General features: G+C 40.1%; 70 non-coding genes and 1 pseudogene across 70 annotated transcripts; all 71 read left to right on the top strand.

The window, feature by feature from the left end:
* Positions 1 to 260: 260 nt before the first annotated feature.
* Positions 261 to 378, top strand: LOC148688250 (5S ribosomal RNA). Its single transcript, XR_015959874.1, has one exon. It is a non-coding gene; the product is annotated as a 5S ribosomal RNA (ribosomal RNA).
* A 207-nt stretch (positions 379 to 585) lies between these two features.
* LOC148688249 (5S ribosomal RNA) lies at positions 586 to 704 on the top strand. Its single transcript, XR_015959857.1, has one exon. It is a non-coding gene; the product is annotated as a 5S ribosomal RNA (ribosomal RNA).
* Positions 705 to 912: 208 nt separating this feature from the next.
* On the top strand, positions 913 to 1,032 carry LOC148688248 (5S ribosomal RNA). The gene has a single exon (XR_015959873.1). It is a non-coding gene; the product is annotated as a 5S ribosomal RNA (ribosomal RNA).
* A 208-nt stretch (positions 1,033 to 1,240) lies between these two features.
* LOC148688247 (5S ribosomal RNA) lies at positions 1,241 to 1,359 on the top strand. Its single transcript, XR_015959856.1, has one exon. It is a non-coding gene; the product is annotated as a 5S ribosomal RNA (ribosomal RNA).
* A 208-nt stretch (positions 1,360 to 1,567) lies between these two features.
* LOC148688246 (5S ribosomal RNA) lies at positions 1,568 to 1,686 on the top strand. The gene has a single exon (XR_015959855.1). It is a non-coding gene; the product is annotated as a 5S ribosomal RNA (ribosomal RNA).
* A 208-nt stretch (positions 1,687 to 1,894) lies between these two features.
* LOC148688245 (5S ribosomal RNA) lies at positions 1,895 to 2,013 on the top strand. Its single transcript, XR_015959854.1, has one exon. It is a non-coding gene; the product is annotated as a 5S ribosomal RNA (ribosomal RNA).
* Positions 2,014 to 2,222: 209 nt separating this feature from the next.
* LOC148688244 (5S ribosomal RNA) lies at positions 2,223 to 2,341 on the top strand. Its single transcript, XR_015959852.1, has one exon. It is a non-coding gene; the product is annotated as a 5S ribosomal RNA (ribosomal RNA).
* Positions 2,342 to 2,551: 210 nt separating this feature from the next.
* LOC148688243 (5S ribosomal RNA) lies at positions 2,552 to 2,670 on the top strand. Its single transcript, XR_015959851.1, has one exon. It is a non-coding gene; the product is annotated as a 5S ribosomal RNA (ribosomal RNA).
* A 209-nt stretch (positions 2,671 to 2,879) lies between these two features.
* On the top strand, positions 2,880 to 2,998 carry LOC148688242 (5S ribosomal RNA). The gene has a single exon (XR_015959850.1). It is a non-coding gene; the product is annotated as a 5S ribosomal RNA (ribosomal RNA).
* Positions 2,999 to 3,210: 212 nt separating this feature from the next.
* On the top strand, positions 3,211 to 3,329 carry LOC148688241 (5S ribosomal RNA). The gene has a single exon (XR_015959849.1). It is a non-coding gene; the product is annotated as a 5S ribosomal RNA (ribosomal RNA).
* Positions 3,330 to 3,537: 208 nt separating this feature from the next.
* Positions 3,538 to 3,656, top strand: LOC148688240 (5S ribosomal RNA). Its single transcript, XR_015959848.1, has one exon. It is a non-coding gene; the product is annotated as a 5S ribosomal RNA (ribosomal RNA).
* Positions 3,657 to 3,863: 207 nt separating this feature from the next.
* LOC148688239 (5S ribosomal RNA) lies at positions 3,864 to 3,982 on the top strand. Its single transcript, XR_015959846.1, has one exon. It is a non-coding gene; the product is annotated as a 5S ribosomal RNA (ribosomal RNA).
* A 208-nt stretch (positions 3,983 to 4,190) lies between these two features.
* On the top strand, positions 4,191 to 4,309 carry LOC148688238 (5S ribosomal RNA). Its single transcript, XR_015959845.1, has one exon. It is a non-coding gene; the product is annotated as a 5S ribosomal RNA (ribosomal RNA).
* A 209-nt stretch (positions 4,310 to 4,518) lies between these two features.
* Positions 4,519 to 4,637, top strand: LOC148688237 (5S ribosomal RNA). The gene has a single exon (XR_015959844.1). It is a non-coding gene; the product is annotated as a 5S ribosomal RNA (ribosomal RNA).
* Positions 4,638 to 4,845: 208 nt separating this feature from the next.
* On the top strand, positions 4,846 to 4,964 carry LOC148688236 (5S ribosomal RNA). The gene has a single exon (XR_015959843.1). It is a non-coding gene; the product is annotated as a 5S ribosomal RNA (ribosomal RNA).
* Positions 4,965 to 5,173: 209 nt separating this feature from the next.
* LOC148688235 (5S ribosomal RNA) lies at positions 5,174 to 5,294 on the top strand (annotated as a pseudogene).
* Positions 5,295 to 5,502: 208 nt separating this feature from the next.
* LOC148688234 (5S ribosomal RNA) lies at positions 5,503 to 5,620 on the top strand. The gene has a single exon (XR_015959878.1). It is a non-coding gene; the product is annotated as a 5S ribosomal RNA (ribosomal RNA).
* Positions 5,621 to 5,829: 209 nt separating this feature from the next.
* On the top strand, positions 5,830 to 5,947 carry LOC148688233 (5S ribosomal RNA). Its single transcript, XR_015959876.1, has one exon. It is a non-coding gene; the product is annotated as a 5S ribosomal RNA (ribosomal RNA).
* Positions 5,948 to 6,152: 205 nt separating this feature from the next.
* Positions 6,153 to 6,271, top strand: LOC148688232 (5S ribosomal RNA). The gene has a single exon (XR_015959842.1). It is a non-coding gene; the product is annotated as a 5S ribosomal RNA (ribosomal RNA).
* A 206-nt stretch (positions 6,272 to 6,477) lies between these two features.
* Positions 6,478 to 6,596, top strand: LOC148688231 (5S ribosomal RNA). Its single transcript, XR_015959840.1, has one exon. It is a non-coding gene; the product is annotated as a 5S ribosomal RNA (ribosomal RNA).
* A 209-nt stretch (positions 6,597 to 6,805) lies between these two features.
* Positions 6,806 to 6,924, top strand: LOC148688230 (5S ribosomal RNA). Its single transcript, XR_015959839.1, has one exon. It is a non-coding gene; the product is annotated as a 5S ribosomal RNA (ribosomal RNA).
* Positions 6,925 to 7,132: 208 nt separating this feature from the next.
* On the top strand, positions 7,133 to 7,251 carry LOC148688229 (5S ribosomal RNA). The gene has a single exon (XR_015959838.1). It is a non-coding gene; the product is annotated as a 5S ribosomal RNA (ribosomal RNA).
* A 208-nt stretch (positions 7,252 to 7,459) lies between these two features.
* Positions 7,460 to 7,578, top strand: LOC148688228 (5S ribosomal RNA). Its single transcript, XR_015959837.1, has one exon. It is a non-coding gene; the product is annotated as a 5S ribosomal RNA (ribosomal RNA).
* A 209-nt stretch (positions 7,579 to 7,787) lies between these two features.
* Positions 7,788 to 7,906, top strand: LOC148688227 (5S ribosomal RNA). The gene has a single exon (XR_015959836.1). It is a non-coding gene; the product is annotated as a 5S ribosomal RNA (ribosomal RNA).
* Positions 7,907 to 8,113: 207 nt separating this feature from the next.
* LOC148688226 (5S ribosomal RNA) lies at positions 8,114 to 8,232 on the top strand. Its single transcript, XR_015959835.1, has one exon. It is a non-coding gene; the product is annotated as a 5S ribosomal RNA (ribosomal RNA).
* Positions 8,233 to 8,439: 207 nt separating this feature from the next.
* LOC148688225 (5S ribosomal RNA) lies at positions 8,440 to 8,558 on the top strand. The gene has a single exon (XR_015959834.1). It is a non-coding gene; the product is annotated as a 5S ribosomal RNA (ribosomal RNA).
* A 208-nt stretch (positions 8,559 to 8,766) lies between these two features.
* Positions 8,767 to 8,885, top strand: LOC148688224 (5S ribosomal RNA). Its single transcript, XR_015959833.1, has one exon. It is a non-coding gene; the product is annotated as a 5S ribosomal RNA (ribosomal RNA).
* A 208-nt stretch (positions 8,886 to 9,093) lies between these two features.
* Positions 9,094 to 9,212, top strand: LOC148688223 (5S ribosomal RNA). Its single transcript, XR_015959832.1, has one exon. It is a non-coding gene; the product is annotated as a 5S ribosomal RNA (ribosomal RNA).
* Positions 9,213 to 9,420: 208 nt separating this feature from the next.
* On the top strand, positions 9,421 to 9,539 carry LOC148688222 (5S ribosomal RNA). Its single transcript, XR_015959831.1, has one exon. It is a non-coding gene; the product is annotated as a 5S ribosomal RNA (ribosomal RNA).
* Positions 9,540 to 9,747: 208 nt separating this feature from the next.
* LOC148688221 (5S ribosomal RNA) lies at positions 9,748 to 9,866 on the top strand. Its single transcript, XR_015959829.1, has one exon. It is a non-coding gene; the product is annotated as a 5S ribosomal RNA (ribosomal RNA).
* Positions 9,867 to 10,074: 208 nt separating this feature from the next.
* On the top strand, positions 10,075 to 10,193 carry LOC148688220 (5S ribosomal RNA). The gene has a single exon (XR_015959828.1). It is a non-coding gene; the product is annotated as a 5S ribosomal RNA (ribosomal RNA).
* A 208-nt stretch (positions 10,194 to 10,401) lies between these two features.
* LOC148688219 (5S ribosomal RNA) lies at positions 10,402 to 10,520 on the top strand. Its single transcript, XR_015959827.1, has one exon. It is a non-coding gene; the product is annotated as a 5S ribosomal RNA (ribosomal RNA).
* Positions 10,521 to 10,728: 208 nt separating this feature from the next.
* LOC148688218 (5S ribosomal RNA) lies at positions 10,729 to 10,847 on the top strand. Its single transcript, XR_015959826.1, has one exon. It is a non-coding gene; the product is annotated as a 5S ribosomal RNA (ribosomal RNA).
* Positions 10,848 to 11,055: 208 nt separating this feature from the next.
* Positions 11,056 to 11,174, top strand: LOC148688217 (5S ribosomal RNA). Its single transcript, XR_015959825.1, has one exon. It is a non-coding gene; the product is annotated as a 5S ribosomal RNA (ribosomal RNA).
* Positions 11,175 to 11,382: 208 nt separating this feature from the next.
* On the top strand, positions 11,383 to 11,501 carry LOC148688216 (5S ribosomal RNA). The gene has a single exon (XR_015959824.1). It is a non-coding gene; the product is annotated as a 5S ribosomal RNA (ribosomal RNA).
* A 209-nt stretch (positions 11,502 to 11,710) lies between these two features.
* On the top strand, positions 11,711 to 11,829 carry LOC148688215 (5S ribosomal RNA). The gene has a single exon (XR_015959823.1). It is a non-coding gene; the product is annotated as a 5S ribosomal RNA (ribosomal RNA).
* Positions 11,830 to 12,037: 208 nt separating this feature from the next.
* Positions 12,038 to 12,156, top strand: LOC148688214 (5S ribosomal RNA). Its single transcript, XR_015959822.1, has one exon. It is a non-coding gene; the product is annotated as a 5S ribosomal RNA (ribosomal RNA).
* Positions 12,157 to 12,364: 208 nt separating this feature from the next.
* On the top strand, positions 12,365 to 12,483 carry LOC148688213 (5S ribosomal RNA). The gene has a single exon (XR_015959821.1). It is a non-coding gene; the product is annotated as a 5S ribosomal RNA (ribosomal RNA).
* A 207-nt stretch (positions 12,484 to 12,690) lies between these two features.
* On the top strand, positions 12,691 to 12,809 carry LOC148688212 (5S ribosomal RNA). Its single transcript, XR_015959820.1, has one exon. It is a non-coding gene; the product is annotated as a 5S ribosomal RNA (ribosomal RNA).
* Positions 12,810 to 13,017: 208 nt separating this feature from the next.
* LOC148688211 (5S ribosomal RNA) lies at positions 13,018 to 13,136 on the top strand. Its single transcript, XR_015959818.1, has one exon. It is a non-coding gene; the product is annotated as a 5S ribosomal RNA (ribosomal RNA).
* A 208-nt stretch (positions 13,137 to 13,344) lies between these two features.
* On the top strand, positions 13,345 to 13,463 carry LOC148688210 (5S ribosomal RNA). The gene has a single exon (XR_015959817.1). It is a non-coding gene; the product is annotated as a 5S ribosomal RNA (ribosomal RNA).
* Positions 13,464 to 13,671: 208 nt separating this feature from the next.
* Positions 13,672 to 13,790, top strand: LOC148688209 (5S ribosomal RNA). The gene has a single exon (XR_015959816.1). It is a non-coding gene; the product is annotated as a 5S ribosomal RNA (ribosomal RNA).
* Positions 13,791 to 13,998: 208 nt separating this feature from the next.
* Positions 13,999 to 14,117, top strand: LOC148688208 (5S ribosomal RNA). The gene has a single exon (XR_015959815.1). It is a non-coding gene; the product is annotated as a 5S ribosomal RNA (ribosomal RNA).
* Positions 14,118 to 14,325: 208 nt separating this feature from the next.
* Positions 14,326 to 14,444, top strand: LOC148688207 (5S ribosomal RNA). The gene has a single exon (XR_015959814.1). It is a non-coding gene; the product is annotated as a 5S ribosomal RNA (ribosomal RNA).
* A 208-nt stretch (positions 14,445 to 14,652) lies between these two features.
* On the top strand, positions 14,653 to 14,771 carry LOC148688206 (5S ribosomal RNA). The gene has a single exon (XR_015959813.1). It is a non-coding gene; the product is annotated as a 5S ribosomal RNA (ribosomal RNA).
* A 209-nt stretch (positions 14,772 to 14,980) lies between these two features.
* Positions 14,981 to 15,099, top strand: LOC148688205 (5S ribosomal RNA). Its single transcript, XR_015959812.1, has one exon. It is a non-coding gene; the product is annotated as a 5S ribosomal RNA (ribosomal RNA).
* A 208-nt stretch (positions 15,100 to 15,307) lies between these two features.
* LOC148688204 (5S ribosomal RNA) lies at positions 15,308 to 15,426 on the top strand. The gene has a single exon (XR_015959811.1). It is a non-coding gene; the product is annotated as a 5S ribosomal RNA (ribosomal RNA).
* Positions 15,427 to 15,634: 208 nt separating this feature from the next.
* LOC148688203 (5S ribosomal RNA) lies at positions 15,635 to 15,753 on the top strand. Its single transcript, XR_015959810.1, has one exon. It is a non-coding gene; the product is annotated as a 5S ribosomal RNA (ribosomal RNA).
* Positions 15,754 to 15,961: 208 nt separating this feature from the next.
* On the top strand, positions 15,962 to 16,080 carry LOC148688202 (5S ribosomal RNA). Its single transcript, XR_015959809.1, has one exon. It is a non-coding gene; the product is annotated as a 5S ribosomal RNA (ribosomal RNA).
* Positions 16,081 to 16,288: 208 nt separating this feature from the next.
* On the top strand, positions 16,289 to 16,407 carry LOC148688201 (5S ribosomal RNA). Its single transcript, XR_015959807.1, has one exon. It is a non-coding gene; the product is annotated as a 5S ribosomal RNA (ribosomal RNA).
* Positions 16,408 to 16,615: 208 nt separating this feature from the next.
* On the top strand, positions 16,616 to 16,734 carry LOC148688200 (5S ribosomal RNA). The gene has a single exon (XR_015959806.1). It is a non-coding gene; the product is annotated as a 5S ribosomal RNA (ribosomal RNA).
* Positions 16,735 to 16,942: 208 nt separating this feature from the next.
* Positions 16,943 to 17,061, top strand: LOC148688199 (5S ribosomal RNA). The gene has a single exon (XR_015959805.1). It is a non-coding gene; the product is annotated as a 5S ribosomal RNA (ribosomal RNA).
* A 208-nt stretch (positions 17,062 to 17,269) lies between these two features.
* LOC148688198 (5S ribosomal RNA) lies at positions 17,270 to 17,388 on the top strand. The gene has a single exon (XR_015959804.1). It is a non-coding gene; the product is annotated as a 5S ribosomal RNA (ribosomal RNA).
* Positions 17,389 to 17,596: 208 nt separating this feature from the next.
* Positions 17,597 to 17,715, top strand: LOC148688197 (5S ribosomal RNA). Its single transcript, XR_015959803.1, has one exon. It is a non-coding gene; the product is annotated as a 5S ribosomal RNA (ribosomal RNA).
* A 209-nt stretch (positions 17,716 to 17,924) lies between these two features.
* Positions 17,925 to 18,043, top strand: LOC148688196 (5S ribosomal RNA). The gene has a single exon (XR_015959802.1). It is a non-coding gene; the product is annotated as a 5S ribosomal RNA (ribosomal RNA).
* Positions 18,044 to 18,251: 208 nt separating this feature from the next.
* LOC148688195 (5S ribosomal RNA) lies at positions 18,252 to 18,370 on the top strand. The gene has a single exon (XR_015959801.1). It is a non-coding gene; the product is annotated as a 5S ribosomal RNA (ribosomal RNA).
* Positions 18,371 to 18,578: 208 nt separating this feature from the next.
* On the top strand, positions 18,579 to 18,697 carry LOC148688194 (5S ribosomal RNA). The gene has a single exon (XR_015959800.1). It is a non-coding gene; the product is annotated as a 5S ribosomal RNA (ribosomal RNA).
* Positions 18,698 to 18,904: 207 nt separating this feature from the next.
* On the top strand, positions 18,905 to 19,023 carry LOC148688193 (5S ribosomal RNA). Its single transcript, XR_015959799.1, has one exon. It is a non-coding gene; the product is annotated as a 5S ribosomal RNA (ribosomal RNA).
* A 207-nt stretch (positions 19,024 to 19,230) lies between these two features.
* On the top strand, positions 19,231 to 19,349 carry LOC148688192 (5S ribosomal RNA). Its single transcript, XR_015959798.1, has one exon. It is a non-coding gene; the product is annotated as a 5S ribosomal RNA (ribosomal RNA).
* Positions 19,350 to 19,557: 208 nt separating this feature from the next.
* Positions 19,558 to 19,676, top strand: LOC148688191 (5S ribosomal RNA). Its single transcript, XR_015959796.1, has one exon. It is a non-coding gene; the product is annotated as a 5S ribosomal RNA (ribosomal RNA).
* A 209-nt stretch (positions 19,677 to 19,885) lies between these two features.
* Positions 19,886 to 20,004, top strand: LOC148688190 (5S ribosomal RNA). Its single transcript, XR_015959795.1, has one exon. It is a non-coding gene; the product is annotated as a 5S ribosomal RNA (ribosomal RNA).
* A 209-nt stretch (positions 20,005 to 20,213) lies between these two features.
* LOC148688189 (5S ribosomal RNA) lies at positions 20,214 to 20,332 on the top strand. The gene has a single exon (XR_015959794.1). It is a non-coding gene; the product is annotated as a 5S ribosomal RNA (ribosomal RNA).
* A 208-nt stretch (positions 20,333 to 20,540) lies between these two features.
* LOC148688188 (5S ribosomal RNA) lies at positions 20,541 to 20,659 on the top strand. The gene has a single exon (XR_015959793.1). It is a non-coding gene; the product is annotated as a 5S ribosomal RNA (ribosomal RNA).
* Positions 20,660 to 20,867: 208 nt separating this feature from the next.
* Positions 20,868 to 20,986, top strand: LOC148688187 (5S ribosomal RNA). The gene has a single exon (XR_015959792.1). It is a non-coding gene; the product is annotated as a 5S ribosomal RNA (ribosomal RNA).
* A 208-nt stretch (positions 20,987 to 21,194) lies between these two features.
* LOC148688186 (5S ribosomal RNA) lies at positions 21,195 to 21,313 on the top strand. Its single transcript, XR_015959791.1, has one exon. It is a non-coding gene; the product is annotated as a 5S ribosomal RNA (ribosomal RNA).
* Positions 21,314 to 21,522: 209 nt separating this feature from the next.
* On the top strand, positions 21,523 to 21,641 carry LOC148688185 (5S ribosomal RNA). The gene has a single exon (XR_015959790.1). It is a non-coding gene; the product is annotated as a 5S ribosomal RNA (ribosomal RNA).
* Positions 21,642 to 21,848: 207 nt separating this feature from the next.
* LOC148688184 (5S ribosomal RNA) lies at positions 21,849 to 21,967 on the top strand. The gene has a single exon (XR_015959789.1). It is a non-coding gene; the product is annotated as a 5S ribosomal RNA (ribosomal RNA).
* Positions 21,968 to 22,174: 207 nt separating this feature from the next.
* Positions 22,175 to 22,293, top strand: LOC148688183 (5S ribosomal RNA). The gene has a single exon (XR_015959788.1). It is a non-coding gene; the product is annotated as a 5S ribosomal RNA (ribosomal RNA).
* Positions 22,294 to 22,501: 208 nt separating this feature from the next.
* Positions 22,502 to 22,620, top strand: LOC148688182 (5S ribosomal RNA). The gene has a single exon (XR_015959787.1). It is a non-coding gene; the product is annotated as a 5S ribosomal RNA (ribosomal RNA).
* Positions 22,621 to 22,830: 210 nt separating this feature from the next.
* LOC148688181 (5S ribosomal RNA) lies at positions 22,831 to 22,949 on the top strand. The gene has a single exon (XR_015959785.1). It is a non-coding gene; the product is annotated as a 5S ribosomal RNA (ribosomal RNA).
* Positions 22,950 to 23,157: 208 nt separating this feature from the next.
* On the top strand, positions 23,158 to 23,276 carry LOC148688180 (5S ribosomal RNA). Its single transcript, XR_015959784.1, has one exon. It is a non-coding gene; the product is annotated as a 5S ribosomal RNA (ribosomal RNA).
* The last annotated feature ends 57 nt before the right edge of the window (positions 23,277 to 23,333 follow it).

Raw genomic sequence — 23,333 nt, 5'->3', positions numbered from 1 at the left:
CGAGAGTAGTACTAGGATGGGTGACCTCCTGGGAAGTCCTCGTGTTGCATCCCCAATCTTTTTTTTTTTTTTTTTTGTTTTGGTTTTTTGTTTTTTGGGAAGCGCGTCGTATATAACCGAGCCTCGATCTTATACGACGAGCCTCGATCTTGGGAGATAAAAGAAATAGAGTAGTCGTACTAATTTTATTTAATTATTTTTGAATTTCGTGCAAACAGGCAAAGAAATGGTTAAATACAATTACAAGTCGTAGACCTAACGGATGCGATCATACCAACTCACATGCACCGGATCCCATCAGAACTCCGAAGTTAAGCGAGTTGGGCGAGAGTAGTACTAGGATGGGTGACCTCCTGGGAAGTCCTCGTGTTGCATCCCCCAATCTTTTTTTTTTTTTTTTTTTGTTTTGGTTTTTTGTTTTTTGGGAAGCGCGTCGTATATAACCGAGCCTCGATCTTATACGACGAGCCTCGATCTTGGGAGATAAAAGAAATAGAGTAGTCGTACTAATTTTATTTAATTATTTTTGAATTTCGTGCAAACGGCAAAGAAATGGTTAAATACAATTACAAGTCGTAGACTAACGGATGCGATCATACCAACTCACATGCACCGGATCCCATCAGAACTCCGAAGTTAAGCGAGTTTGGGCGAGAGTAGTACTAGGATGGGTGACCTCCTGGGAAGTCCTCGTGTTGCATCCCCCAATCTTTTTTTTTTTTTTTTTTTTGTTTTGGTTTTTTGTTTTTTGGGAAGCGCGTCGTATATAACCGAGCCTCGATCTTATACGACGAGCCTCGATCTTGGGAGATAAAAGAAATAGAGTAGTCGTACTAATTTTATTTAATTATTTTTGAATTTCGTGCAAACGGCAAAGAAATGGTTAAATACAATTACAAGTCGTAGACTAACGGATGCGATCATACCAACTCACATGCACCGGATCCCATCAGAACTCCGAAGTTAAGCGAGTTTGGGCGAGAGTAGTACTAGGATGGGTGACCTCCCTGGGAAGTCCTCGTGTTGCATCCCCCAATCTTTTTTTTTTTTTTTTTTTTGTTTTGGTTTTTTGTTTTTTGGGAAGCGCGTCGTATATAACCGAGCCTCGATCTTATACGACGAGCCTCGATCTTGGGAGATAAAAGAAATAGAGTAGTCGTACTAATTTTATTTAATTATTTTTGAATTTCGTGCAAACGGCAAAGAAATGGTTAAATACAATTACAAGTCGTAGACTAACGGATGCGATCATACCAACTCACATGCACCGGATCCCATCAGAACTCCGAAGTTAAGCGAGTTTGGGCGAGAGTAGTACTAGGATGGGTGACCTCCTGGGAAGTCCTCGTGTTGCATCCCCCAATCTTTTTTTTTTTTTTTTTTTGGTTTTGGTTTTTTGTTTTTTGGGAAGCGCGTCGTATATAACCGAGCCTCGATCTTATACGACGAGCCTCGATCTTGGGAGATAAAAGAAATAGAGTAGTCGTACTAATTTTATTTAATTATTTTTGAATTTCGTGCAAACGGCAAAGAAATGGTTAAATACAATTACAAGTCGTAGACTAACGGATGCGATCATACCAACTCACATGCACCGGATCCCATCAGAACTCCGAAGTTAAGCGAGTTTGGGCGAGAGTAGTACTAGGATGGGTGACCTCCTGGGAAGTCCTCGTGTTGCATCCCCCAATCTTTTTTTTTTTTTTTTTTTTGTTTTGGTTTTTTGTTTTTTGGGAAGCGCGTCGTATATAACCGAGCCTCGATCTTATACGACGAGCCTCGATCTTGGGAGATAAAAGAAATAGAGTAGTCGTACTAATTTTATTTAATTATTTTTGAATTTCGTGCAAACGGCAAAGAAATGGTTAAATACAATTACAAGTCGTAGACTAACGGATGCGATCATACCAACTCACATGCACCGGATCCCATCAGAACTCCGAAGTTAAGCGAGTTTGGGCGAGAGTAGTACTAGGATGGGTGACCTCCTGGGAAGTCCTCGTGTTGCATCCCCCAATCTTTTTTTTTTTTTTTTTTTTTGTTTTGTTTTTTGTTTTTTGGGAAGCGCGTCGTATATAACCGAGCCTCGATCTTATACGACGAGCCTCGATCTTGGGAGATGAAAGAAATAGAGTAGTCGTAACTAATTTTATTTAATTATTTTTGAATTTCGTGCAAACGGCAAAGAAATGGTTAAATACAATTACAAGTCGTAGACTAACGGATGCGATCATACCAACTCACATGCACCGGATCCCATCAGAACTCCGAAGTTAAGCGAGTTTGGGCGAGAGTAGTACTAGGATGGGTGACCTCCTGGGAAGTCCTCGTGTTGCATCCCCCAATCTTTTTTTTTTTTTTTTTTTTGTTTTTGGTTTTTTTGTTTTTTGGGAAGCGCGTCGTATATAACCGAGCCTCGATCTTATACGACGAGCCTCGATCTTGGGAGATGAAAGAAATAGAGTAGTCGTACTAATTTTATTTAATTATTTTTGAATTTCGTGCAAACGGCAAAGAAATGGTTAAATACAATTACAAGTCGTAGACTAACGGATGCGATCATACCAACTCACATGCACCGGATCCCATCAGAACTCCGAAGTTAAGCGAGTTTGGGCGAGAGTAGTACTAGGATGGGTGACCTCCTGGGAAGTCCTCGTGTTGCATCCCCCAATCTTTTTTTTTTTTTTTTTTTTGTTTTGGTTTTTTGTTTTTTGGGAAGCGCGTCGTATATAACCGAGCCTCGATCTTATACGACGAGCCTCGATCTTGGGAGATAAAAGAAATAGAGTAGTCGTACTAATTTTATTTAATTATTTTTTGAATTTCGTGCAAACGGCAAAGAAATGGTTAAATACAATTACAAGTCGTAGACTAACGGATGCGATCATACCAACTCACATGCACCGGATCCCATCAGAACTCCGAAGTTAAGCGAGTTTGGGCGAGAGTAGTACTAGGATGGGTGACCTCCTGGGAAGTCCTCGTGTTGCATCCCCCAATCTTTTTTTTTTTTTTTTTTTTTTGTTTTGGTTTTTTGTTTTTTGGGGAAGCGCGTCGTATATAACCGAGCCTCGATCTTATACGACGAGCCTCGATCTTGGGAGATAAAAGAAATAGAGTAGTCGTACTAATTTTATTTAATTATTTTTGAATTTCGTGCAAACGGCAAAGAAATGGTTAAATTACAATTACAAGTCGTAGACTAACGGATGCGATCATACCAACTCACATGCACCGGATCCCATCAGAACTCCGAAGTTAAGCGAGTTTGGGCGAGAGTAGTACTAGGATGGGTGACCTCCTGGGAAGTCCTCGTGTTGCATCCCCCAATCTTTTTTTTTTTTTTTTTTTTGTTTTGGTTTTTTGTTTTTTTGGGAAGCGCGTCGTATATAACCGAGCCTCGATCTTATACGACGAGCCTCGATCTTGGGAGATAAAAGAAATAGAGTAGTCGTACTAATTTTATTTAATTATTTTTGAATTTCGTGCAAACGCAAAGAAATGGTTAAATACAATTACAAGTCGTAGACTAACGGATGCGATCATACCAACTCACATGCACCGGATCCCATCAGAACTCCGAAGTTAAGCGAGTTTGGGCGAGAGTAGTACTAGGATGGGTGACCTCCTGGGAAGTCCTCGTGTTGCATCCCCAATCTTTTTTTTTTTTTTTTTTTTGTTTTGGTTTTTTGTTTTTTGGGAAGCGCGTCGTATATAACCGAGCCTCGATCTTATACGACGAGCCTCGATCTTGGGAGATAAAAGAAATAGAGTAGTCGTACTAATTTTATTTAATTATTTTGAATTTCGTGCAAACGGCCAAAGAAATGGTTAAATACAATTACAAGTCGTAGACTAACGGATGCGATCATACCAACTCACATGCACCGGATCCCATCAGAACTCCGAAGTTAAGCGAGTTTGGGCGAGAGTAGTACTAGGATGGGTGACCTCCTGGGAAGTCCTCGTGTTGCATCCCCCAATCTTTTTTTTTTTTTTTTTTTTGTTTTGGTTTTTTGTTTTTTGGGAAGCGCGTCGTATATAACCGAGCCTCGATCTTATACGACGAGCCTCGATCTTGGGAGATAAAAGAAATAGAGTAGTCGTACTAATTTTATTTAATTATTTTTGAATTTCGTGCAAACGGCAAAGAAATGGTTAAATACAATTACAAGTCGTAGACTAACGGATGCGATCATACCAACTCACATGCACCGGATCCCATCAGAACTCCGAAGTTAAGCGAGTTTGGGCGAGAGTAGTACTAGGATGGGTGACCTCCTGGGAAGTCCTCGTGTTGCATCCCCCAATCTTTTTTTTTTTTTTTTTTTTGTTTTGGTTTTTTGTTTTTTGGGAAGCGCGTCGTATATAACCGAGCCTCGATCTTATACGACGAGCCTCGATCTTGGGAGATAAAAGAAATAGAGTAGTCGTACTAATTTTATTTAATTATTTTTGAATTTCGTGGCAAACGGCAAAGAAATGGTTAAATACAATTACAAGTCGTAGACTAACGGATGCGATCATACCAACTCACATGCACCGGATCCCATCAGAACTCCGAAGTTAAGCGAGTTTGGGCGAGAGTAGTACTAGGATGGGTGACCTCCTGGGAAGTCCTCGTGTTGCATCCCCCAATCTTTTTTTTTTTTTTTTTTTTGTTTTGGTTTTTTGTTTTTTGGGAAGCGCGTCGTATATAACCGAGCCTCGATCTTATACGACGAGCCTCGATCTTGGGAGATAAAAGAAATAGAGTAGTCGTACTAATTTTATTTAATTATTTTTGAATTTCGTGCAAACGGCAAAGAAATGGTTAAATACAATTACAAGTCGTAGACTAACGGATGCGATCATACCAACTCACATGCACCGGATCCCATCAGAACTCCGAAGTTAAGCGAGTTTGGGCGAGAGTAGTACTAGGATGGGTGACCTCCTGGGAAGTCCTCGTGTTGCATCCCCCAATCTTTTTTTTTTTTTTTTTTTTTGTTTTGGTTTTTTGTTTTTTGGGAAGCGCGTCGTATATAACCGAGCCTCGATCTTATACGACGAGCCTCGATCTTGGGAGATAAAAGAAATAGAGTAGTCGTACTAATTTTATTTAATTATTTTTGAATTTCGTGCAAACGGCAAAGAAATGGTTAAATACAATTACAAGTCGTAGACTAACGGATGCGATCATACCAACTCACATGCGCACCGGATCCAATCAGAACTCCGAAGTTAAGCGAGTTTGGGCGAGAGTAGTACTAGGATGGGTGACCTCCTGGGAAGTCCTCGTGTTGCATCCCCCAATCTTTTTTTTTTTTTTTTTTTTGTTTTGGTTTTTTGTTTTTTGGGAAGCGCGTCGTATATAACCGAGCCTCGATCTTATACGACGAGCCTCGATCTTGGGAGATAAAAGAAATAGAGTAGTCGTACTAATTTTATTTAATTATTTTTGAATTTCGTGCAAACGGCAAAGAAATGGTTAAATACAATTACAAGTCGTAGACTAACGGATGCGATCATACCAACTCACATGCACCGGATCCCATCAGACTCCGAAGTTAAGCGAGTTTGGGCGAGAGTAGTACTAGGATGGGTGACCTCCTGGGAAGTCCTCGTGTTGCATCCCCCAATCTTTTTTTTTTTTTTTTTTTTGTTTTGGTTTTTTGTTTTTTGGGAAGCGCGTCGTATATAACCGAGCCTCGATCTTATACGACGAGCCTCGATCTTGGGAGATTAAAAGAAATAGAGTAGTCGTACTAATTTTATTTAATTATTTTTGAATTTCGTGCAAACGGCAAAGAAATGGTTAAATACAATTACAAGTCGTAGACTAACGGATGCGATCATACCAACTCACATGCACCGGATCCCATCAGAACTCCGAAGTTAAGCGAGTTTGGCGAGAGTAGTACTAGGATGGGTGACCTCCTGGGAAGTCCTCGTGTTGCATCCCCCCAATCTTTTTTTTTTTTTTTTTTTTGTTTTGGTTTTTTGTTTTTTGGGAAGCGCGTCGTATATAACCGAGCCTCGATCTTATACGACGAGCCTCGATCTTGGGAGATAAAAGAAATAGAGCGTACTAATTTTATTTAATTATTTTTGAATTTCGTGCAAACGGCAAAGAAATGGTTAAATACAATTACAAGTCGTAGACTAACGGATGCGATCATACCAACTCACATGCACCGGATCCCATCAGAACTCCGAAGTTAAGCGAGTTTGGGCGAGAGTAGTACTAGGATGGGTGACCTCCTGGGAAGTCCTCGTGTTGCATCCCCAATCTTTTTTTTTTTTTTTTTTTTGTTTTGGTTTTTTGTTTTTTGGGAAGGCGTCGTATATAACCGAGCCTCGATCTTATACGACGAGCCTCGATCTTGGGAGATAAAAGAAATAGAGTAGTCGTACTAATTTTATTTAATTATTTTTGAATTTCGTGCAAACGGCAAAGAAATGGTTAAATACAATTACAAGTCGTAGACTAACGGATGCGATCATACCAACTCACATGCACCGGATCCCATCAGAACTCCGAAGTTAAGCGAGTTTGGGCGAGAGTAGTACTAGGATGGGTGACCTCCTGGGAAGTCCTCGTGTTGCATCCCCCAATCTTTTTTTTTTTTTTTTTTTTTGTTTTGGTTTTTTGTTTTTTGGGAAGCGCGTCGTATATAACCGAGCCTCGATCTTATACGACGAGCCTCGATCTTGGGAGATAAAAGAAATAGAGTAGTCGTACTAATTTTATTTAATTATTTTTGAATTTCGTGCAAACGGCAAAGAAATGGTTAAATACAATTACAAGTCGTAGACTAACGGATGCGATCATACCAACTCACATGCACCGGATCCCATCAGAACTCCGAAGTTAAGCGAGTTTGGGCGAGAGTAGTACTAGGATGGGTGACCTCCTGGGAAGTCCTCGTGTTGCATCCCCCAATCTTTTTTTTTTTTTTTTTTTTGTTTTGGTTTTTTGTTTTTTGGGAAGCGCGTCGTATATAACCGAGCCTCGATCTTATACGACGAGCCTCGATCTTGGGAGATAAAAGAAATAGAGTAGTCGTACTAATTTTATTTAATTATTTTTGAATTTCGTGCAAACGGCAAAGAAATGGTTAAATACAATTACAAGTCGTAGACTAACGGATGCGATCATACCAACTCACATGCACCGGATCCCATCAGAACTCCGAAGTTAAGCGAGTTTGGGCGAGAGTAGTACTAGGATGGGTGACCTCCTGGGAAGTCCTCGTGTTGCATCCCCCAATCTTTTTTTTTTTTTTTTTTTTGTTTTGGTTTTTTGTTTTTTGGGAAGCGCGTCGTATATAACCGAGCCTCGATCTTATACGACGAGCCTCGATCTTGGGAGATAAAAGAAATAGAGTAGTCGTACTAATTTTATTTAATTATTTTTGAATTTCGTGCAAACGGCAAAGAAATGGTTAAATACAATTACAAGTCGTAGACTAACGGATGCGATCATACCAACTCACATGCACCGGATCCCATCAGAACTCCGAAGTTAAGCGAGTTTGGGCGAGAGTAGTACTAGGATGGGTGACCTCCTGGGAAGTCCTCGTGTTGCATCCCCCAATCTTTTTTTTTTTTTTTTTTTTTGTTTTGGTTTTTTGTTTTTTGGGAAGCGCGTCGTATATAACCGAGCCTCGATCTTATACGACGAGCCTCGATCTTGGGAGATAAAAGAAATAGAGTAGTCGTACTAATTTTATTTAATTATTTTTGAATTTCGTGCAAACGGCAAAGAAATGGTTAAATACAATTACAAGTCGTAGACTAACGGATGCGATCATACCAACTCACATGCACCGGATCCCATCAGAACTCCGAAGTTAAGCGAGTTTGGGCGAGAGTAGTACTAGGATGGGTGACCTCCTGGGAAGTCCTCGTGTTGCATCCCCCAATCTTTTTTTTTTTTTTTTTTTGTTTTGGTTTTTTGTTTTTTGGGAAGCGCGTCGTATATAACCGAGCCTCGATCTTATACGACGAGCCTCGATCTTGGGAGATAAAAGAAATAGAGTAGTCGTACTAATTTTATTTAATTATTTTTGAATTTCGTGCAAACGGCAAAGAAATGGTTAAATACAATTACAAGTCGTAGACTAACGGATGCGATCATACCAACTCACATGCACCGGATCCCATCAGAACTCCGAAGTTAAGCGAGTTTGGGCGAGAGTAGTACTAGGATGGGTGACCTCCTGGGAAGTCCTCGTGTTGCATCCCCCAATCTTTTTTTTTTTTTTTTTTTGTTTTGGTTTTTTGTTTTTTGGGAAGCGCGTCGTATATAACCGAGCCTCGATCTTATACGACGAGCCTCGATCTTGGGAGATAAAAGAAATAGAGTAGTCGTACTAATTTTATTTAATTATTTTTGAATTTCGTGCAAACGGCAAAGAAATGGTTAAATACAATTACAAGTCGTAGACTAACGGATGCGATCATACCAACTCACATGCACCGGATCCCATCAGAACTCCGAAGTTAAGCGAGTTTGGGCGAGAGTAGTACTAGGATGGGTGACCTCCTGGGAAGTCCTCGTGTTGCATCCCCCAATCTTTTTTTTTTTTTTTTTTTTGTTTTGGTTTTTTGTTTTTTGGGAAGCGCGTCGTATATAACCGAGCCTCGATCTTATACGACGAGCCTCGATCTTGGGAGATAAAAGAAATAGAGTAGTCGTACTAATTTTATTTAATTATTTTTGAATTTCGTGCAAACGGCAAAGAAATGGTTAAATACAATTACAAGTCGTAGACTAACGGATGCGATCATACCAACTCACATGCACCGGATCCCATCAGAACTCCGAAGTTAAGCGAGTTTGGGCGAGAGTAGTACTAGGATGGGTGACCTCCTGGGAAGTCCTCGTGTTGCATCCCCCAATCTTTTTTTTTTTTTTTTTTTTGTTTTGGTTTTTTGTTTTTTGGGAAGCGCGTCGTATATAACCGAGCCTCGATCTTATACGACGAGCCTCGATCTTGGGAGATAAAAGAAATAGAGTAGTCGTACTAATTTTATTTAATTATTTTTGAATTTCGTGCAAACGGCAAAGAAATGGTTAAATACAATTACAAGTCGTAGACTAACGGATGCGATCATACCAACTCACATGCACCGGATCCCATCAGAACTCCGAAGTTAAGCGAGTTTGGGCGAGAGTAGTACTAGGATGGGTGACCTCCTGGGAAGTCCTCGTGTTGCATCCCCCAATCTTTTTTTTTTTTTTTTTTTTGTTTTGGTTTTTTGTTTTTTGGGAAGCGCGTCGTATATAACCGAGCCTCGATCTTATACGACGAGCCTCGATCTTGGGAGATAAAAGAAATAGAGTAGTCGTACTAATTTTATTTAATTATTTTTGAATTTCGTGCAAACGGCAAAGAAATGGTTAAATACAATTACAAGTCGTAGACTAACGGATGCGATCATACCAACTCACATGCACCGGATCCCATCAGAACTCCGAAGTTAAGCGAGTTTGGGCGAGAGTAGTACTAGGATGGGTGACCTCCTGGGAAGTCCTCGTGTTGCATCCCCCAATCTTTTTTTTTTTTTTTTTTTTGTTTTGGTTTTTTGTTTTTTGGGAAGCGCGTCGTATATAACCGAGCCTCGATCTTATACGACGAGCCTCGATCTTGGGAGATAAAAGAAATAGAGTAGTCGTACTAATTTTATTTAATTATTTTTGAATTTCGTGCAAACGGCAAAGAAATGGTTAAATACAATTACAAGTCGTAGACTAACGGATGCGATCATACCAACTCACATGCACCGGATCCCATCAGAACTCCGAAGTTAAGCGAGTTTGGGCGAGAGTAGTACTAGGATGGGTGACCTCCTGGGAAGTCCTCGTGTTGCATCCCCCAATCTTTTTTTTTTTTTTTTTTTTGTTTTGGTTTTTTGTTTTTTGGGAAGCGCGTCGTATATAACCGAGCCTCGATCTTATACGACGAGCCTCGATCTTGGGAGATAAAAGAAATAGAGTAGTCGTACTAATTTTATTTAATTATTTTTGAATTTCGTGCAAACGGCAAAGAAATGGTTAAATACAATTACAAGTCGTAGACTAACGGATGCGATCATACCAACTCACATGCACCGGATCCCATCAGAACTCCGAAGTTAAGCGAGTTTGGGCGAGAGTAGTACTAGGATGGGTGACCTCCTGGGAAGTCCTCGTGTTGCATCCCCCAATCTTTTTTTTTTTTTTTTTTTTGTTTTGGTTTTTTGTTTTTTGGGAAGCGCGTCGTATATAACCGAGCCTCGATCTTATACGACGAGCCTCGATCTTGGGAGATAAAAGAAATAGAGTAGTCGTACTAATTTTATTTAATTATTTTTGAATTTCGTGCAAACGGCAAAGAAATGGTTAAATACAATTACAAGTCGTAGACTAACGGATGCGATCATACCAACTCACATGCACCGGATCCCATCAGAACTCCGAAGTTAAGCGAGTTTGGGCGAGAGTAGTACTAGGATGGGTGACCTCCTGGGAAGTCCTCGTGTTGCATCCCCCAATCTTTTTTTTTTTTTTTTTTTTGTTTTGGTTTTTTGTTTTTTGGGAAGCGCGTCGTATATAACCGAGCCTCGATCTTATACGACGAGCCTCGATCTTGGGAGATAAAAGAAATAGAGTAGTCGTACTAATTTTATTTAATTATTTTTGAATTTCGTGCAAACGGCAAAGAAATGGTTAAATACAATTACAAGTCGTAGACTAACGGATGCGATCATACCAACTCACATGCACCGGATCCCATCAGAACTCCGAAGTTAAGCGAGTTTGGGCGAGAGTAGTACTAGGATGGGTGACCTCCTGGGAAGTCCTCGTGTTGCATCCCCCAATCTTTTTTTTTTTTTTTTTTTTGTTTTGGTTTTTTGTTTTTTGGGAAGCGCGTCGTATATAACCGAGCCTCGATCTTATACGACGAGCCTCGATCTTGGGAGATAAAAGAAATAGAGTAGTCGTACTAATTTTATTTAATTATTTTTGAATTTCGTGCAAACGGCAAAGAAATGGTTAAATACAATTACAAGTCGTAGACTAACGGATGCGATCATACCAACTCACATGCACCGGATCCCATCAGAACTCCGAAGTTAAGCGAGTTTGGGCGAGAGTAGTACTAGGATGGGTGACCTCCTGGGAAGTCCTCGTGTTGCATCCCCCAATCTTTTTTTTTTTTTTTTTTTTGTTTTGGTTTTTTGTTTTTTGGGAAGCGCGTCGTATATAACCGAGCCTCGATCTTATACGACGAGCCTCGATCTTGGGAGATAAAAGAAATAGAGTAGTCGTACTAATTTTATTTAATTATTTTTGAATTTCGTGCAAACGGCAAAGAAATGGTTAAATACAATTACAAGTCGTAGACTAACGGATGCGATCATACCAACTCACATGCACCGGATCCCATCAGAACTCCGAAGTTAAGCGAGTTTGGGCGAGAGTAGTACTAGGATGGGTGACCTCCTGGGAAGTCCTCGTGTTGCATCCCCCAATCTTTTTTTTTTTTTTTTTTTTTGTTTTGGTTTTTTGTTTTTTGGGAAGCGCGTCGTATATAACCGAGCCTCGATCTTATACGACGAGCCTCGATCTTGGGAGATAAAAGAAATAGAGTAGTCGTACTAATTTTATTTAATTATTTTTGAATTTCGTGCAAACGGCAAAGAAATGGTTAAATACAATTACAAGTCGTAGACTAACGGATGCGATCATACCAACTCACATGCACCGGATCCCATCAGAACTCCGAAGTTAAGCGAGTTTGGGCGAGAGTAGTACTAGGATGGGTGACCTCCTGGGAAGTCCTCGTGTTGCATCCCCCAATCTTTTTTTTTTTTTTTTTTTTGTTTTGGTTTTTTGTTTTTTGGGAAGCGCGTCGTATATAACCGAGCCTCGATCTTATACGACGAGCCTCGATCTTGGGAGATAAAAGAAATAGAGTAGTCGTACTAATTTTATTTAATTATTTTTGAATTTCGTGCAAACGGCAAAGAAATGGTTAAATACAATTACAAGTCGTAGACTAACGGATGCGATCATACCAACTCACATGCACCGGATCCCATCAGAACTCCGAAGTTAAGCGAGTTTGGGCGAGAGTAGTACTAGGATGGGTGACCTCCTGGGAAGTCCTCGTGTTGCATCCCCCAATCTTTTTTTTTTTTTTTTTTTTGTTTTGGTTTTTTGTTTTTTGGGAAGCGCGTCGTATATAACCGAGCCTCGATCTTATACGACGAGCCTCGATCTTGGGAGATAAAAGAAATAGAGTAGTCGTACTAATTTTATTTAATTATTTTTGAATTTCGTGCAAACGGCAAAGAAATGGTTAAATACAATTACAAGTCGTAGACTAACGGATGCGATCATACCAACTCACATGCACCGGATCCCATCAGAACTCCGAAGTTAAGCGAGTTTGGGCGAGAGTAGTACTAGGATGGGTGACCTCCTGGGAAGTCCTCGTGTTGCATCCCCCAATCTTTTTTTTTTTTTTTTTTTGTTTTGGTTTTTTGTTTTTTGGGAAGCGCGTCGTATATAACCGAGCCTCGATCTTATACGACGAGCCTCGATCTTGGGAGATAAAAGAAATAGAGTAGTCGTACTAATTTTATTTAATTATTTTTGAATTTCGTGCAAACGGCAAAGAAATGGTTAAATACAATTACAAGTCGTAGACTAACGGATGCGATCATACCAACTCACATGCACCGGATCCCATCAGAACTCCGAAGTTAAGCGAGTTTGGGCGAGAGTAGTACTAGGATGGGTGACCTCCTGGGAAGTCCTCGTGTTGCATCCCCCAATCTTTTTTTTTTTTTTTTTTTTGTTTTGGTTTTTTGTTTTTTGGGAAGCGCGTCGTATATAACCGAGCCTCGATCTTATACGACGAGCCTCGATCTTGGGAGATAAAAGAAATAGAGTAGTCGTACTAATTTTATTTAATTATTTTTGAATTTCGTGCAAACGGCAAAGAAATGGTTAAATACAATTACAAGTCGTAGACTAACGGATGCGATCATACCAACTCACATGCACCGGATCCCATCAGAACTCCGAAGTTAAGCGAGTTTGGGCGAGAGTAGTACTAGGATGGGTGACCTCCTGGGAAGTCCTCGTGTTGCATCCCCCAATCTTTTTTTTTTTTTTTTTTTTGTTTTGGTTTTTTGTTTTTTGGGAAGCGCGTCGTATATAACCGAGCCTCGATCTTATACGACGAGCCTCGATCTTGGGAGATAAAAGAAATAGAGTAGTCGTACTAATTTTATTTAATTATTTTTGAATTTCGTGCAAACGGCAAAGAAATGGTTAAATACAATTACAAGTCGTAGACTAACGGATGCGATCATACCAACTCACATGCACCGGATCCCATCAGAACTCCGAAGTTAAGCGAGTTTGGGCGAGAGTAGTACTAGGATGGGTGACCTCCTGGGAAGTCCTCGTGTTGCATCCCCCAATCTTTTTTTTTTTTTTTTTTTTGTTTTGGTTTTTTGTTTTTTGGGAAGCGCGTCGTATATAACCGAGCCTCGATCTTATACGACGAGCCTCGATCTTGGGAGATAAAAGAAATAGAGTAGTCGTACTAATTTTATTTAATTATTTTTGAATTTCGTGCAAACGGCAAAGAAATGGTTAAATACAATTACAAGTCGTAGACTAACGGATGCGATCATACCAACTCACATGCACCGGATCCCATCAGAACTCCGAAGTTAAGCGAGTTTGGGCGAGAGTAGTACTAGGATGGGTGACCTCCTGGGAAGTCCTCGTGTTGCATCCCCCAATCTTTTTTTTTTTTTTTTTTTTGTTTTGGTTTTTTGTTTTTTGGGAAGCGCGTCGTATATAACCGAGCCTCGATCTTATACGACGAGCCTCGATCTTGGGAGATAAAAGAAATAGAGTAGTCGTACTAATTTTATTTAATTATTTTTGAATTTCGTGCAAACGGCAAAGAAATGGTTAAATACAATTACAAGTCGTAGACTAACGGATGCGATCATACCAACTCACATGCACCGGATCCCATCAGAACTCCGAAGTTAAGCGAGTTTGGGCGAGAGTAGTACTAGGATGGGTGACCTCCTGGGAAGTCCTCGTGTTGCATCCCCCAATCTTTTTTTTTTTTTTTTTTTTGTTTTGGTTTTTTGTTTTTTGGGAAGCGCGTCGTATATAACCGAGCCTCGATCTTATACGACGAGCCTCGATCTTGGGAGATAAAAGAAATAGAGTAGTCGTACTAATTTTATTTAATTATTTTTGAATTTCGTGCAAACGGCAAAGAAATGGTTAAATACAATTACAAGTCGTAGACTAACGGATGCGATCATACCAACTCACATGCACCGGATCCCATCAGAACTCCGAAGTTAAGCGAGTTTGGGCGAGAGTAGTACTAGGATGGGTGACCTCCTGGGAAGTCCTCGTGTTGCATCCCCCAATCTTTTTTTTTTTTTTTTTTTTGTTTTGGTTTTTTGTTTTTTGGGAAGCGCGTCGTATATAACCGAGCCTCGATCTTATACGACGAGCCTCGATCTTGGGAGATAAAAGAAATAGAGTAGTCGTACTAATTTTATTTAATTATTTTTGAATTTCGTGCAAACGGCAAAGAAATGGTTAAATACAATTACAAGTCGTAGACTAACGGATGCGATCATACCAACTCACATGCACCGGATCCCATCAGAACTCCGAAGTTAAGCGAGTTTGGGCGAGAGTAGTACTAGGATGGGTGACCTCCTGGGAAGTCCTCGTGTTGCATCCCCCAATCTTTTTTTTTTTTTTTTTTTTTGTTTTGGTTTTTTGTTTTTTGGGAAGCGCGTCGTATATAACCGAGCCTCGATCTTATACGACGAGCCTCGATCTTGGGAGATAAAAGAAATAGAGTAGTCGTACTAATTTTATTTAATTATTTTTGAATTTCGTGCAAACGGCAAAGAAATGGTTAAATACAATTACAAGTCGTAGACTAACGGATGCGATCATACCAACTCACATGCACCGGATCCCATCAGAACTCCGAAGTTAAGCGAGTTTGGGCGAGAGTAGTACTAGGATGGGTGACCTCCTGGGAAGTCCTCGTGTTGCATCCCCCAATCTTTTTTTTTTTTTTTTTTTTGTTTTGGTTTTTTGTTTTTTGGGAAGCGCGTCGTATATAACCGAGCCTCGATCTTATACGACGAGCCTCGATCTTGGGAGATAAAAGAAATAGAGTAGTCGTACTAATTTTATTTAATTATTTTTGAATTTCGTGCAAACGGCAAAGAAATGGTTAAATACAATTACAAGTCGTAGACTAACGGATGCGATCATACCAACTCACATGCACCGGATCCCATCAGAACTCCGAAGTTAAGCGAGTTTGGGCGAGAGTAGTACTAGGATGGGTGACCTCCTGGGAAGTCCTCGTGTTGCATCCCCCAATCTTTTTTTTTTTTTTTTTTTTGTTTTGGTTTTTTGTTTTTTGGGAAGCGCGTCGTATATAACCGAGCCTCGATCTTATACGACGAGCCTCGATCTTGGGAGATAAAAGAAATAGAGTAGTCGTACTAATTTTATTTAATTATTTTTGAATTTCGTGCAAACGGCAAAGAAATGGTTAAATACAATTACAAGTCGTAGACTAACGGATGCGATCATACCAACTCACATGCACCGGATCCCATCAGAACTCCGAAGTTAAGCGAGTTTGGGCGAGAGTAGTACTAGGATGGGTGACCTCCTGGGAAGTCCTCGTGTTGCATCCCCCAATCTTTTTTTTTTTTTTTTTTTTGTTTTGGTTTTTTGTTTTTTGGGAAGCGCGTCGTATATAACCGAGCCTCGATCTTATACGACGAGCCTCGATCTTGGGAGATAAAAGAAATAGAGTAGTCGTACTAATTTTATTTAATTATTTTTGAATTTCGTGCAAACGGCAAAGAAATGGTTAAATACAATTACAAGTCGTAGACTAACGGATGCGATCATACCAACTCACATGCACCGGATCCCATCAGAACTCCGAAGTTAAGCGAGTTTGGGCGAGAGTAGTACTAGGATGGGTGACCTCCTGGGAAGTCCTCGTGTTGCATCCCCCAATCTTTTTTTTTTTTTTTTTTTTGTTTTGGTTTTTTGTTTTTTGGGAAGCGCGTCGTATATAACCGAGCCTCGATCTTATACGACGAGCCTCGATCTTGGGAGATAAAAGAAATAGAGTAGTCGTACTAATTTTATTTAATTATTTTTGAATTTCGTGCAAACGGCAAAGAAATGGTTAAATACAATTACAAGTCGTAGACTAACGGATGCGATCATACCAACTCACATGCACCGGATCCCATCAGAACTCCGAAGTTAAGCGAGTTTGGGCGAGAGTAGTACTAGGATGGGTGACCTCCTGGGAAGTCCTCGTGTTGCATCCCCCAATCTTTTTTTTTTTTTTTTTTTTGTTTTGGTTTTTTGTTTTTTGGGAAGCGCGTCGTATATAACCGAGCCTCGATCTTATACGACGAGCCTCGATCTTGGGAGATAAAAGAAATAGAGTAGTCGTACTAATTTTATTTAATTATTTTTGAATTTCGTGCAAACGGCAAAGAAATGGTTAAATACAATTACAAGTCGTAGACTAACGGATGCGATCATACCAACTCACATGCACCGGATCCCATCAGAACTCCGAAGTTAAGCGAGTTTGGGCGAGAGTAGTACTAGGATGGGTGACCTCCTGGGAAGTCCTCGTGTTGCATCCCCCAATCTTTTTTTTTTTTTTTTTTTTGTTTTGGTTTTTTGTTTTTTGGGAAGCGCGTCGTATATAACCGAGCCTCGATCTTATACGACGAGCCTCGATCTTGGGAGATAAAAGAAATAGAGTAGTCGTACTAATTTTATTTAATTATTTTTGAATTTCGTGCAAACGGCAAAGAAATGGTTAAATACAATTACAAGTCGTAGACTAACGGATGCGATCATACCAACTCACATGCACCGGATCCCATCAGAACTCCGAAGTTAAGCGAGTTTGGGCGAGAGTAGTACTAGGATGGGTGACCTCCTGGGAAGTCCTCGTGTTGCATCCCCCAATCTTTTTTTTTTTTTTTTTTTTGTTTTGGTTTTTTGTTTTTTGGGAAGCGCGTCGTATATAACCGAGCCTCGATCTTATACGACGAGCCTCGATCTTGGGAGATAAAAGAAATAGAGTAGTCGTACTAATTTTATTTAATTATTTTTGAATTTCGTGCAAACGGCAAAGAAATGGTTAAATACAATTACAAGTCGTAGACTAACGGATGCGATCATACCAACTCACATGCACCGGATCCCATCAGAACTCCGAAGTTAAGCGAGTTTGGGCGAGAGTAGTACTAGGATGGGTGACCTCCTGGGAAGTCCTCGTGTTGCATCCCCCAATCTTTTTTTTTTTTTTTTTTTTGTTTTGGTTTTTTGTTTTTTGGGAAGCGCGTCGTATATAACCGAGCCTCGATCTTATACGACGAGCCTCGATCTTGGGAGATAAAAGAAATAGAGTAGTCGTACTAATTTTATTTAATTATTTTTGAATTTCGTGCAAACGGCAAAGAAATGGTTAAATACAATTACAAGTCGTAGACTAACGGATGCGATCATACCAACTCACATGCACCGGATCCCATCAGAACTCCGAAGTTAAGCGAGTTTGGGCGAGAGTAGTACTAGGATGGGTGACCTCCTGGGAAGTCCTCGTGTTGCATCCCCCAATCTTTTTTTTTTTTTTTTTTTTTGTTTTGGTTTTTTGTTTTTTGGGAAGCGCGTCGTATATAACCGAGCCTCGATCTTATACGACGAGCCTCGATCTTGGGAGATAAAAGAAATAGAGTAGTCGTACTAATTTTATTTAATTATTTTTGAATTTCGTGCAAACGGCAAAGAAATGGTTAAATACAATTACAAGTCGTAGACTAACGGATGCGATCATACCAACTCACATGCACCGGATCCCATCAGAACTCCGAAGTTAAGCGAGTTTGGGCGAGAGTAGTACTAGGATGGGTGACCTCCTGGGAAGTCCTCGTGTTGCATCCCCCAATCTTTTTTTTTTTTTTTTTTTTGTTTTGGTTTTTTGTTTTTTGGGAAGCGCGTCGTATATAACCGAGCCTCGATCTTATACGACGAGCCTCGATCTTGGGAGATAAAAGAAATAGAGTAGTCGTACTAATTTTATTTAATTATTTTTGAATTTCGTGCAAACGGCAAAGAAATGGTTAAATACAATTACAAGTCGTAGACTAACGGATGCGATCATACCAACTCACATGCACCGGATCCCATCAGAACTCCGAAGTTAAGCGAGTTTGGGCGAGAGTAGTACTAGGATGGGTGACCTCCTGGGAAGTCCTCGTGTTGCATCCCCCAATCTTTTTTTTTTTTTTTTTTTTGTTTTGGTTTTTTGTTTTTTGGGAAGCGCGTCGTATATAACCGAGCCTCGATCTTATACGACGAGCCTCGATCTTGGGAGATAAAAGAAATAGAGTAGTCGTACTAATTTTATTTAATTATTTTTGAATTTCGTGCAAACGGCAAAGAAATGGTTAAATACAATTACAAGTCGTAGACTAACGGATGCGATCATACCAACTCACATGCACCGGATCCCATCAGAACTCCGAAGTTAAGCGAGTTTGGGCGAGAGTAGTACTAGGATGGGTGACCTCCTGGGAAGTCCTCGTGTTGCATCCCCCAATCTTTTTTTTTTTTTTTTTTTTGTTTTGGTTTTTTGTTTTTTGGGAAGCGCGTCGTATATAACCGAGCCTCGATCTTATACGACGAGCCTCGATCTTGGGAGATAAAAGAAATAGAGTAGTCGTACTAATTTTATTTAATTATTTTGAATTTCGTGCAAACGGCAAAGAAATGGTTAAATACAATTACAAGTCGTAGACTAACGGATGCGATCATACCAACTCACATGCACCGGATCCCATCAGAACTCCGAAGTTAAGCGAGTTTGGGCGAGAGTAGTACTAGGATGGGTGACCTCCTGGGAAGTCCTCGTGTTGCATCCCCAATCTTTTTTTTTTTTTTTTTTTTGTTTTGGTTTTTTGTTTTTTGGGAAGCGCGTCGTATATAACCGAGCCTCGATCTTATACGACGAGCCTCGATCTTGGGAGATAAAAGAAATAGAGTAGTCGTACTAATTTTATTTAATTATTTTTGAATTTCGTGCAAACGGCAAAGAAATGGTTAAATACAATTACAAGTCGTAGACTAACGGATGCGATCATACCAACTCACATGCACCGGATCCCATCAGAACTCCGAAGTTAAGCGAGTTTGGGCGAGAGTAGTACTAGGATGGGTGACCTCCTGGGAAGTCCTCGTGTTGCATCCCCCAATCTTTTTTTTTTTTTTTTTTTTGTTTTGGTTTTTTGTTTTTTGGGAAGCGCGTCGTATATAACCGAGCCTCGATCTTATACGACGAGCCTCGATCTTGGGAGATAAAAGAAATAGAGTAGTCGTACTAATTTTATTTAATTATTTTTGAATTTCGTGCAAACGGCAAAGAAATGGTTAAATACAATTACAAGTCGTAGACTAACGGATGCGATCATACCAACTCACATGCACCGGATCCCATCAGAACTCCGAAGTTAAGCGAGTTTGGGCGAGAGTAGTACTAGGATGGGTGACCTCCTGGGAAGTCCTCGTGTTGCATCCCCCAATCTTTTTTTTTTTTTTTTTTTTTGTTTTGGTTTTTTGTTTTTTGGGAAGCGCGTCGTATATAACCGAGCCTCGATCTTATACGACGAGCCTCGATCTTGGGAGATAAAAGAAATAGAGTAGTCGTACTAATTTTATTTAATTATTTTTGAATTTCGTGCAAACGGCAAAGAAATGGTTAAATACAATTACAAGTCGTAGACTAACGGATGCGATCATACCAACTCACATGCACCGGATCCCATCAGAACTCCGAAGTTAAGCGAGTTTGGGCGAGAGTAGTACTAGGATGGGTGACCTCCTGGGAAGTCCTCGTGTTGCATCCCCCAATCTTTTTTTTTTTTTTTTTTTTTGTTTTGGTTTTTTGTTTTTTGGGAAGCGCGTCGTATATAACCGAGCCTCGATCTTATACGACGAGCCTCGATCTTGGGAGATAAAAGAAATAGAGTAGTCGTACTAATTTTATTTAATTATTTTTGAATTTCGTGCAAACGGCAAAGAAATGGTTAAATACAATTACAAGTCGTAGACTAACGGATGCGATCATACCAACTCACATGCACCGGATCCCATCAGAACTCCGAAGTTAAGCGAGTTTGGGCGAGAGTAGTACTAGGATGGGTGACCTCCTGGGAAGTCCTCGTGTTGCATCCCCCAATCTTTTTTTTTTTTTTTTTTTTGTTTTGGTTTTTTGTTTTTTGGGAAGCGCGTCGTATATAACCGAGCCTCGATCTTATACGACGAGCCTCGATCTTGGGAGATAAAAGAAATAGAGTAGTCGTACTAATTTTATTTAATTATTTTTGAATTTCGTGCAAACGGCAAAGAAATGGTTAAATACAATTACAAGTCGTAGACTAACGGATGCGATCATACCAACTCACATGCACCGGATCCCATCAGAACTCCGAAGTTAAGCGAGTTTGGGCGAGAGTAGTACTAGGATGGGTGACCTCCTGGGAAGTCCTCGTGTTGCATCCCCCAATCTTTTTTTTTTTTTTTTTTTTGTTTTGGTTTTTTGTTTTTTGGGAAGCGCGTCGTATATAACCGAGCCTCGATCTTATACGACGAGCCTCGATCTTGGGAGATAAAAGAAATAGAGTAGTCGTACTAATTTTATTTAATTATTTTTGAATTTCGTGCAAACGGCAAAGAAATGGTTAAATACAATTACAAGTCGTAGACTAACGGATGCGATCATACCAACTCACATGCACCGGATCCCATCAGAACTCCGAAGTTAAGCGAGTTTGGGCGAGAGTAGTACTAGGATGGGTGACCTCCTGGGAAGTCCTCGTGTTGCATCCCCCAATCTTTTTTTTTTTTTTTTTTTTGTTTTGGTTTTTTGTTTTTTGGGAAGCGCGTCGTATATAACCGAGCCTCGATCTTATACGACGAGCCTCGATCTTGGGAGATAAAAGAAATAGAGTAGTCGTACTAATTTTATTTAATTATTTTTGAATTTCGTGCAAACGGCAAAGAAATGGTTAAATACAATTACAAGTCGTAGACTAACGGATGCGATCATACCAACTCACATGCACCGGATCCCATCAGAACTCCGAAGTTAAGCGAGTTTGGGCGAGAGTAGTACTAGGATGGGTGACCTCCTGGGAAGTCCTCGTGTTGCATCCCCCAATCTTTTTTTTTTTTTTTTTTTTTGTTTTGGTTTTTTGTTTTTTGGGAAGCGCGTCGTATATAACCGAGCCTCGATCTTATACGACGAGCCTCGATCTTGGGAGATAAAAGAAATAGAGTAGTCGTACTAATTTTATTTAATTATTTTTGAATTTCGTGCAAACGGCAAAGAAATGGTTAAATACAATTACAAGTCGTAGACTAACGGATGCGATCATACCAACTCACATGCACCGGATCCCATCAGAACTCCGAAGTTAAGCGAGTTTGGGCGAGAGTAGTACTAGGATGGGTGACCTCCTGGGAAGTCCTCGTGTTGCATCCCCCAATCTTTTTTTTTTTTTTTTTTTGTTTTGGTTTTTTGTTTTTTGGGAAGCGCGTCGTATATAACCGAGCCTCGATCTTATACGACGAGCCTCGATCTTGGGAGATAAAAGAAATAGAGTAGTCGTACTAATTTTATTTAATTATTTTTGAATTTCGTGCAAACGGCAAAGAAATGGTTAAATACAATTACAAGTCGTAGACTAACGGATGCGATCATACCAACTCACATGCACCGGATCCCATCAGAACTCCGAAGTTAAGCGAGTTTGGGCGAGAGTAGTACTAGGATGGGTGACCTCCTGGGAAGTCCTCGTGTTGCATCCCCCAATCTTTTTTTTTTTTTTTTTTTGTTTTGGTTTTTTGTTTTTTGGGAAGCGCGTCGTATATAACCGAGCCTCGATCTTATACGACGAGCCTCGATCTTGGGAGATAAAAGAAATAGAGTAGTCGTACTAATTTTATTTAATTATTTTTGAATTTCGTGCAAACGGCAAAGAAATGGTTAAATACAATTACAAGTCGTAGACTAACGGATGCGATCATACCAACTCACATGCACCGGATCCCATCAGAACTCCGAAGTTAAGCGAGTTTGGGCGAGAGTAGTACTAGGATGGGTGACCTCCTGGGAAGTCCTCGTGTTGCATCCCCCAATCTTTTTTTTTTTTTTTTTTTTGTTTTGGTTTTTTGTTTTTTGGGAAGCGCGTCGTATATAACCGAGCCTCGATCTTATACGACGAGCCTCGATCTTGGGAGATAAAAGAAATAGAGTAGTCGTACTAATTTTATTTAATTATTTTTGAATTTCGTGCAAACGGCAAAGAAATGGTTAAATACAATTACAAGTCGTAGACTAACGGATGCGATCATACCAACTCACATGCACCGGATCCCATCAGAACTCCGAAGTTAAGCGAGTTTGGGCGAGAGTAGTACTAGGATGGGTGACCTCCTGGGAAGTCCTCGTGTTGCATCCCCCAATCTTTTTTTTTTTTTTTTTTTTGTTTTGGTTTTTTGTTTTTTGGGAAGCGCGTCGTATATAACCGAGCCTCGATCTTATACGACGAGCCTCGATCTTGGGAGATAAAAGAAATAGAGTAGTCGTACTAATTTTATTTAATTATTTTTGAATTTCGTGCAAACGGCAAAGAAATGGTTAAATATACAATTACAAGTCGTAGACTAACGGATGCGATCATACCAACTCACATGCACCGGATCCCATCAGAACTCCGAAGTTAAGCGAGTTTGGGCGAGAGTAGTACTAGGATGGGTGACCTCCTGGGAAGTCCTCGTGTTGCATCCCCCAATCTTTTTTTTTTTTTTTTTTTTGTTTTGGTTTTTTGTTTTTTGGGAAGCGCGTCGTATATAACCGAGCCTCGATCTTATACGACGAGCCTCGATCTTGGGAGATAAAAGAAATAGAGTAGTCGTACTAATTTTATTTAATTATTTTTGAATTTCGTGCAAACGGCAAAGAAATGGTTAAATACAATTACAAGTCGTAGACTAACGGATGCGATCATACCAACTCACATGCACCGGATCCCATCAGAACTCCGAAGTTAAGCGAGTTTGGGCGAGAGTAGTACTAGGATGGGTGACCTCCTGGGAAGTCCTCGTGTTGCATCCCCCAATCTTTTTTTTTTTTTTTTTTTTGTTTTGGTTTTTTGTTTTTTGGGAAGCGCGT

This window comes from Pyrus communis, unplaced genomic scaffold, assembly GCF_041283825.1.
Source record: "Pyrus communis isolate YQ-2024b unplaced genomic scaffold, ASM4128382v1 ptg000079l, whole genome shotgun sequence".
Taxonomy (NCBI): domain Eukaryota; kingdom Viridiplantae; phylum Streptophyta; class Magnoliopsida; order Rosales; family Rosaceae; genus Pyrus; species Pyrus communis.
The sequence above is the reverse complement of the archived record's forward strand: the minus strand, read 5'-3'. Positions and strand labels throughout refer to the sequence as shown.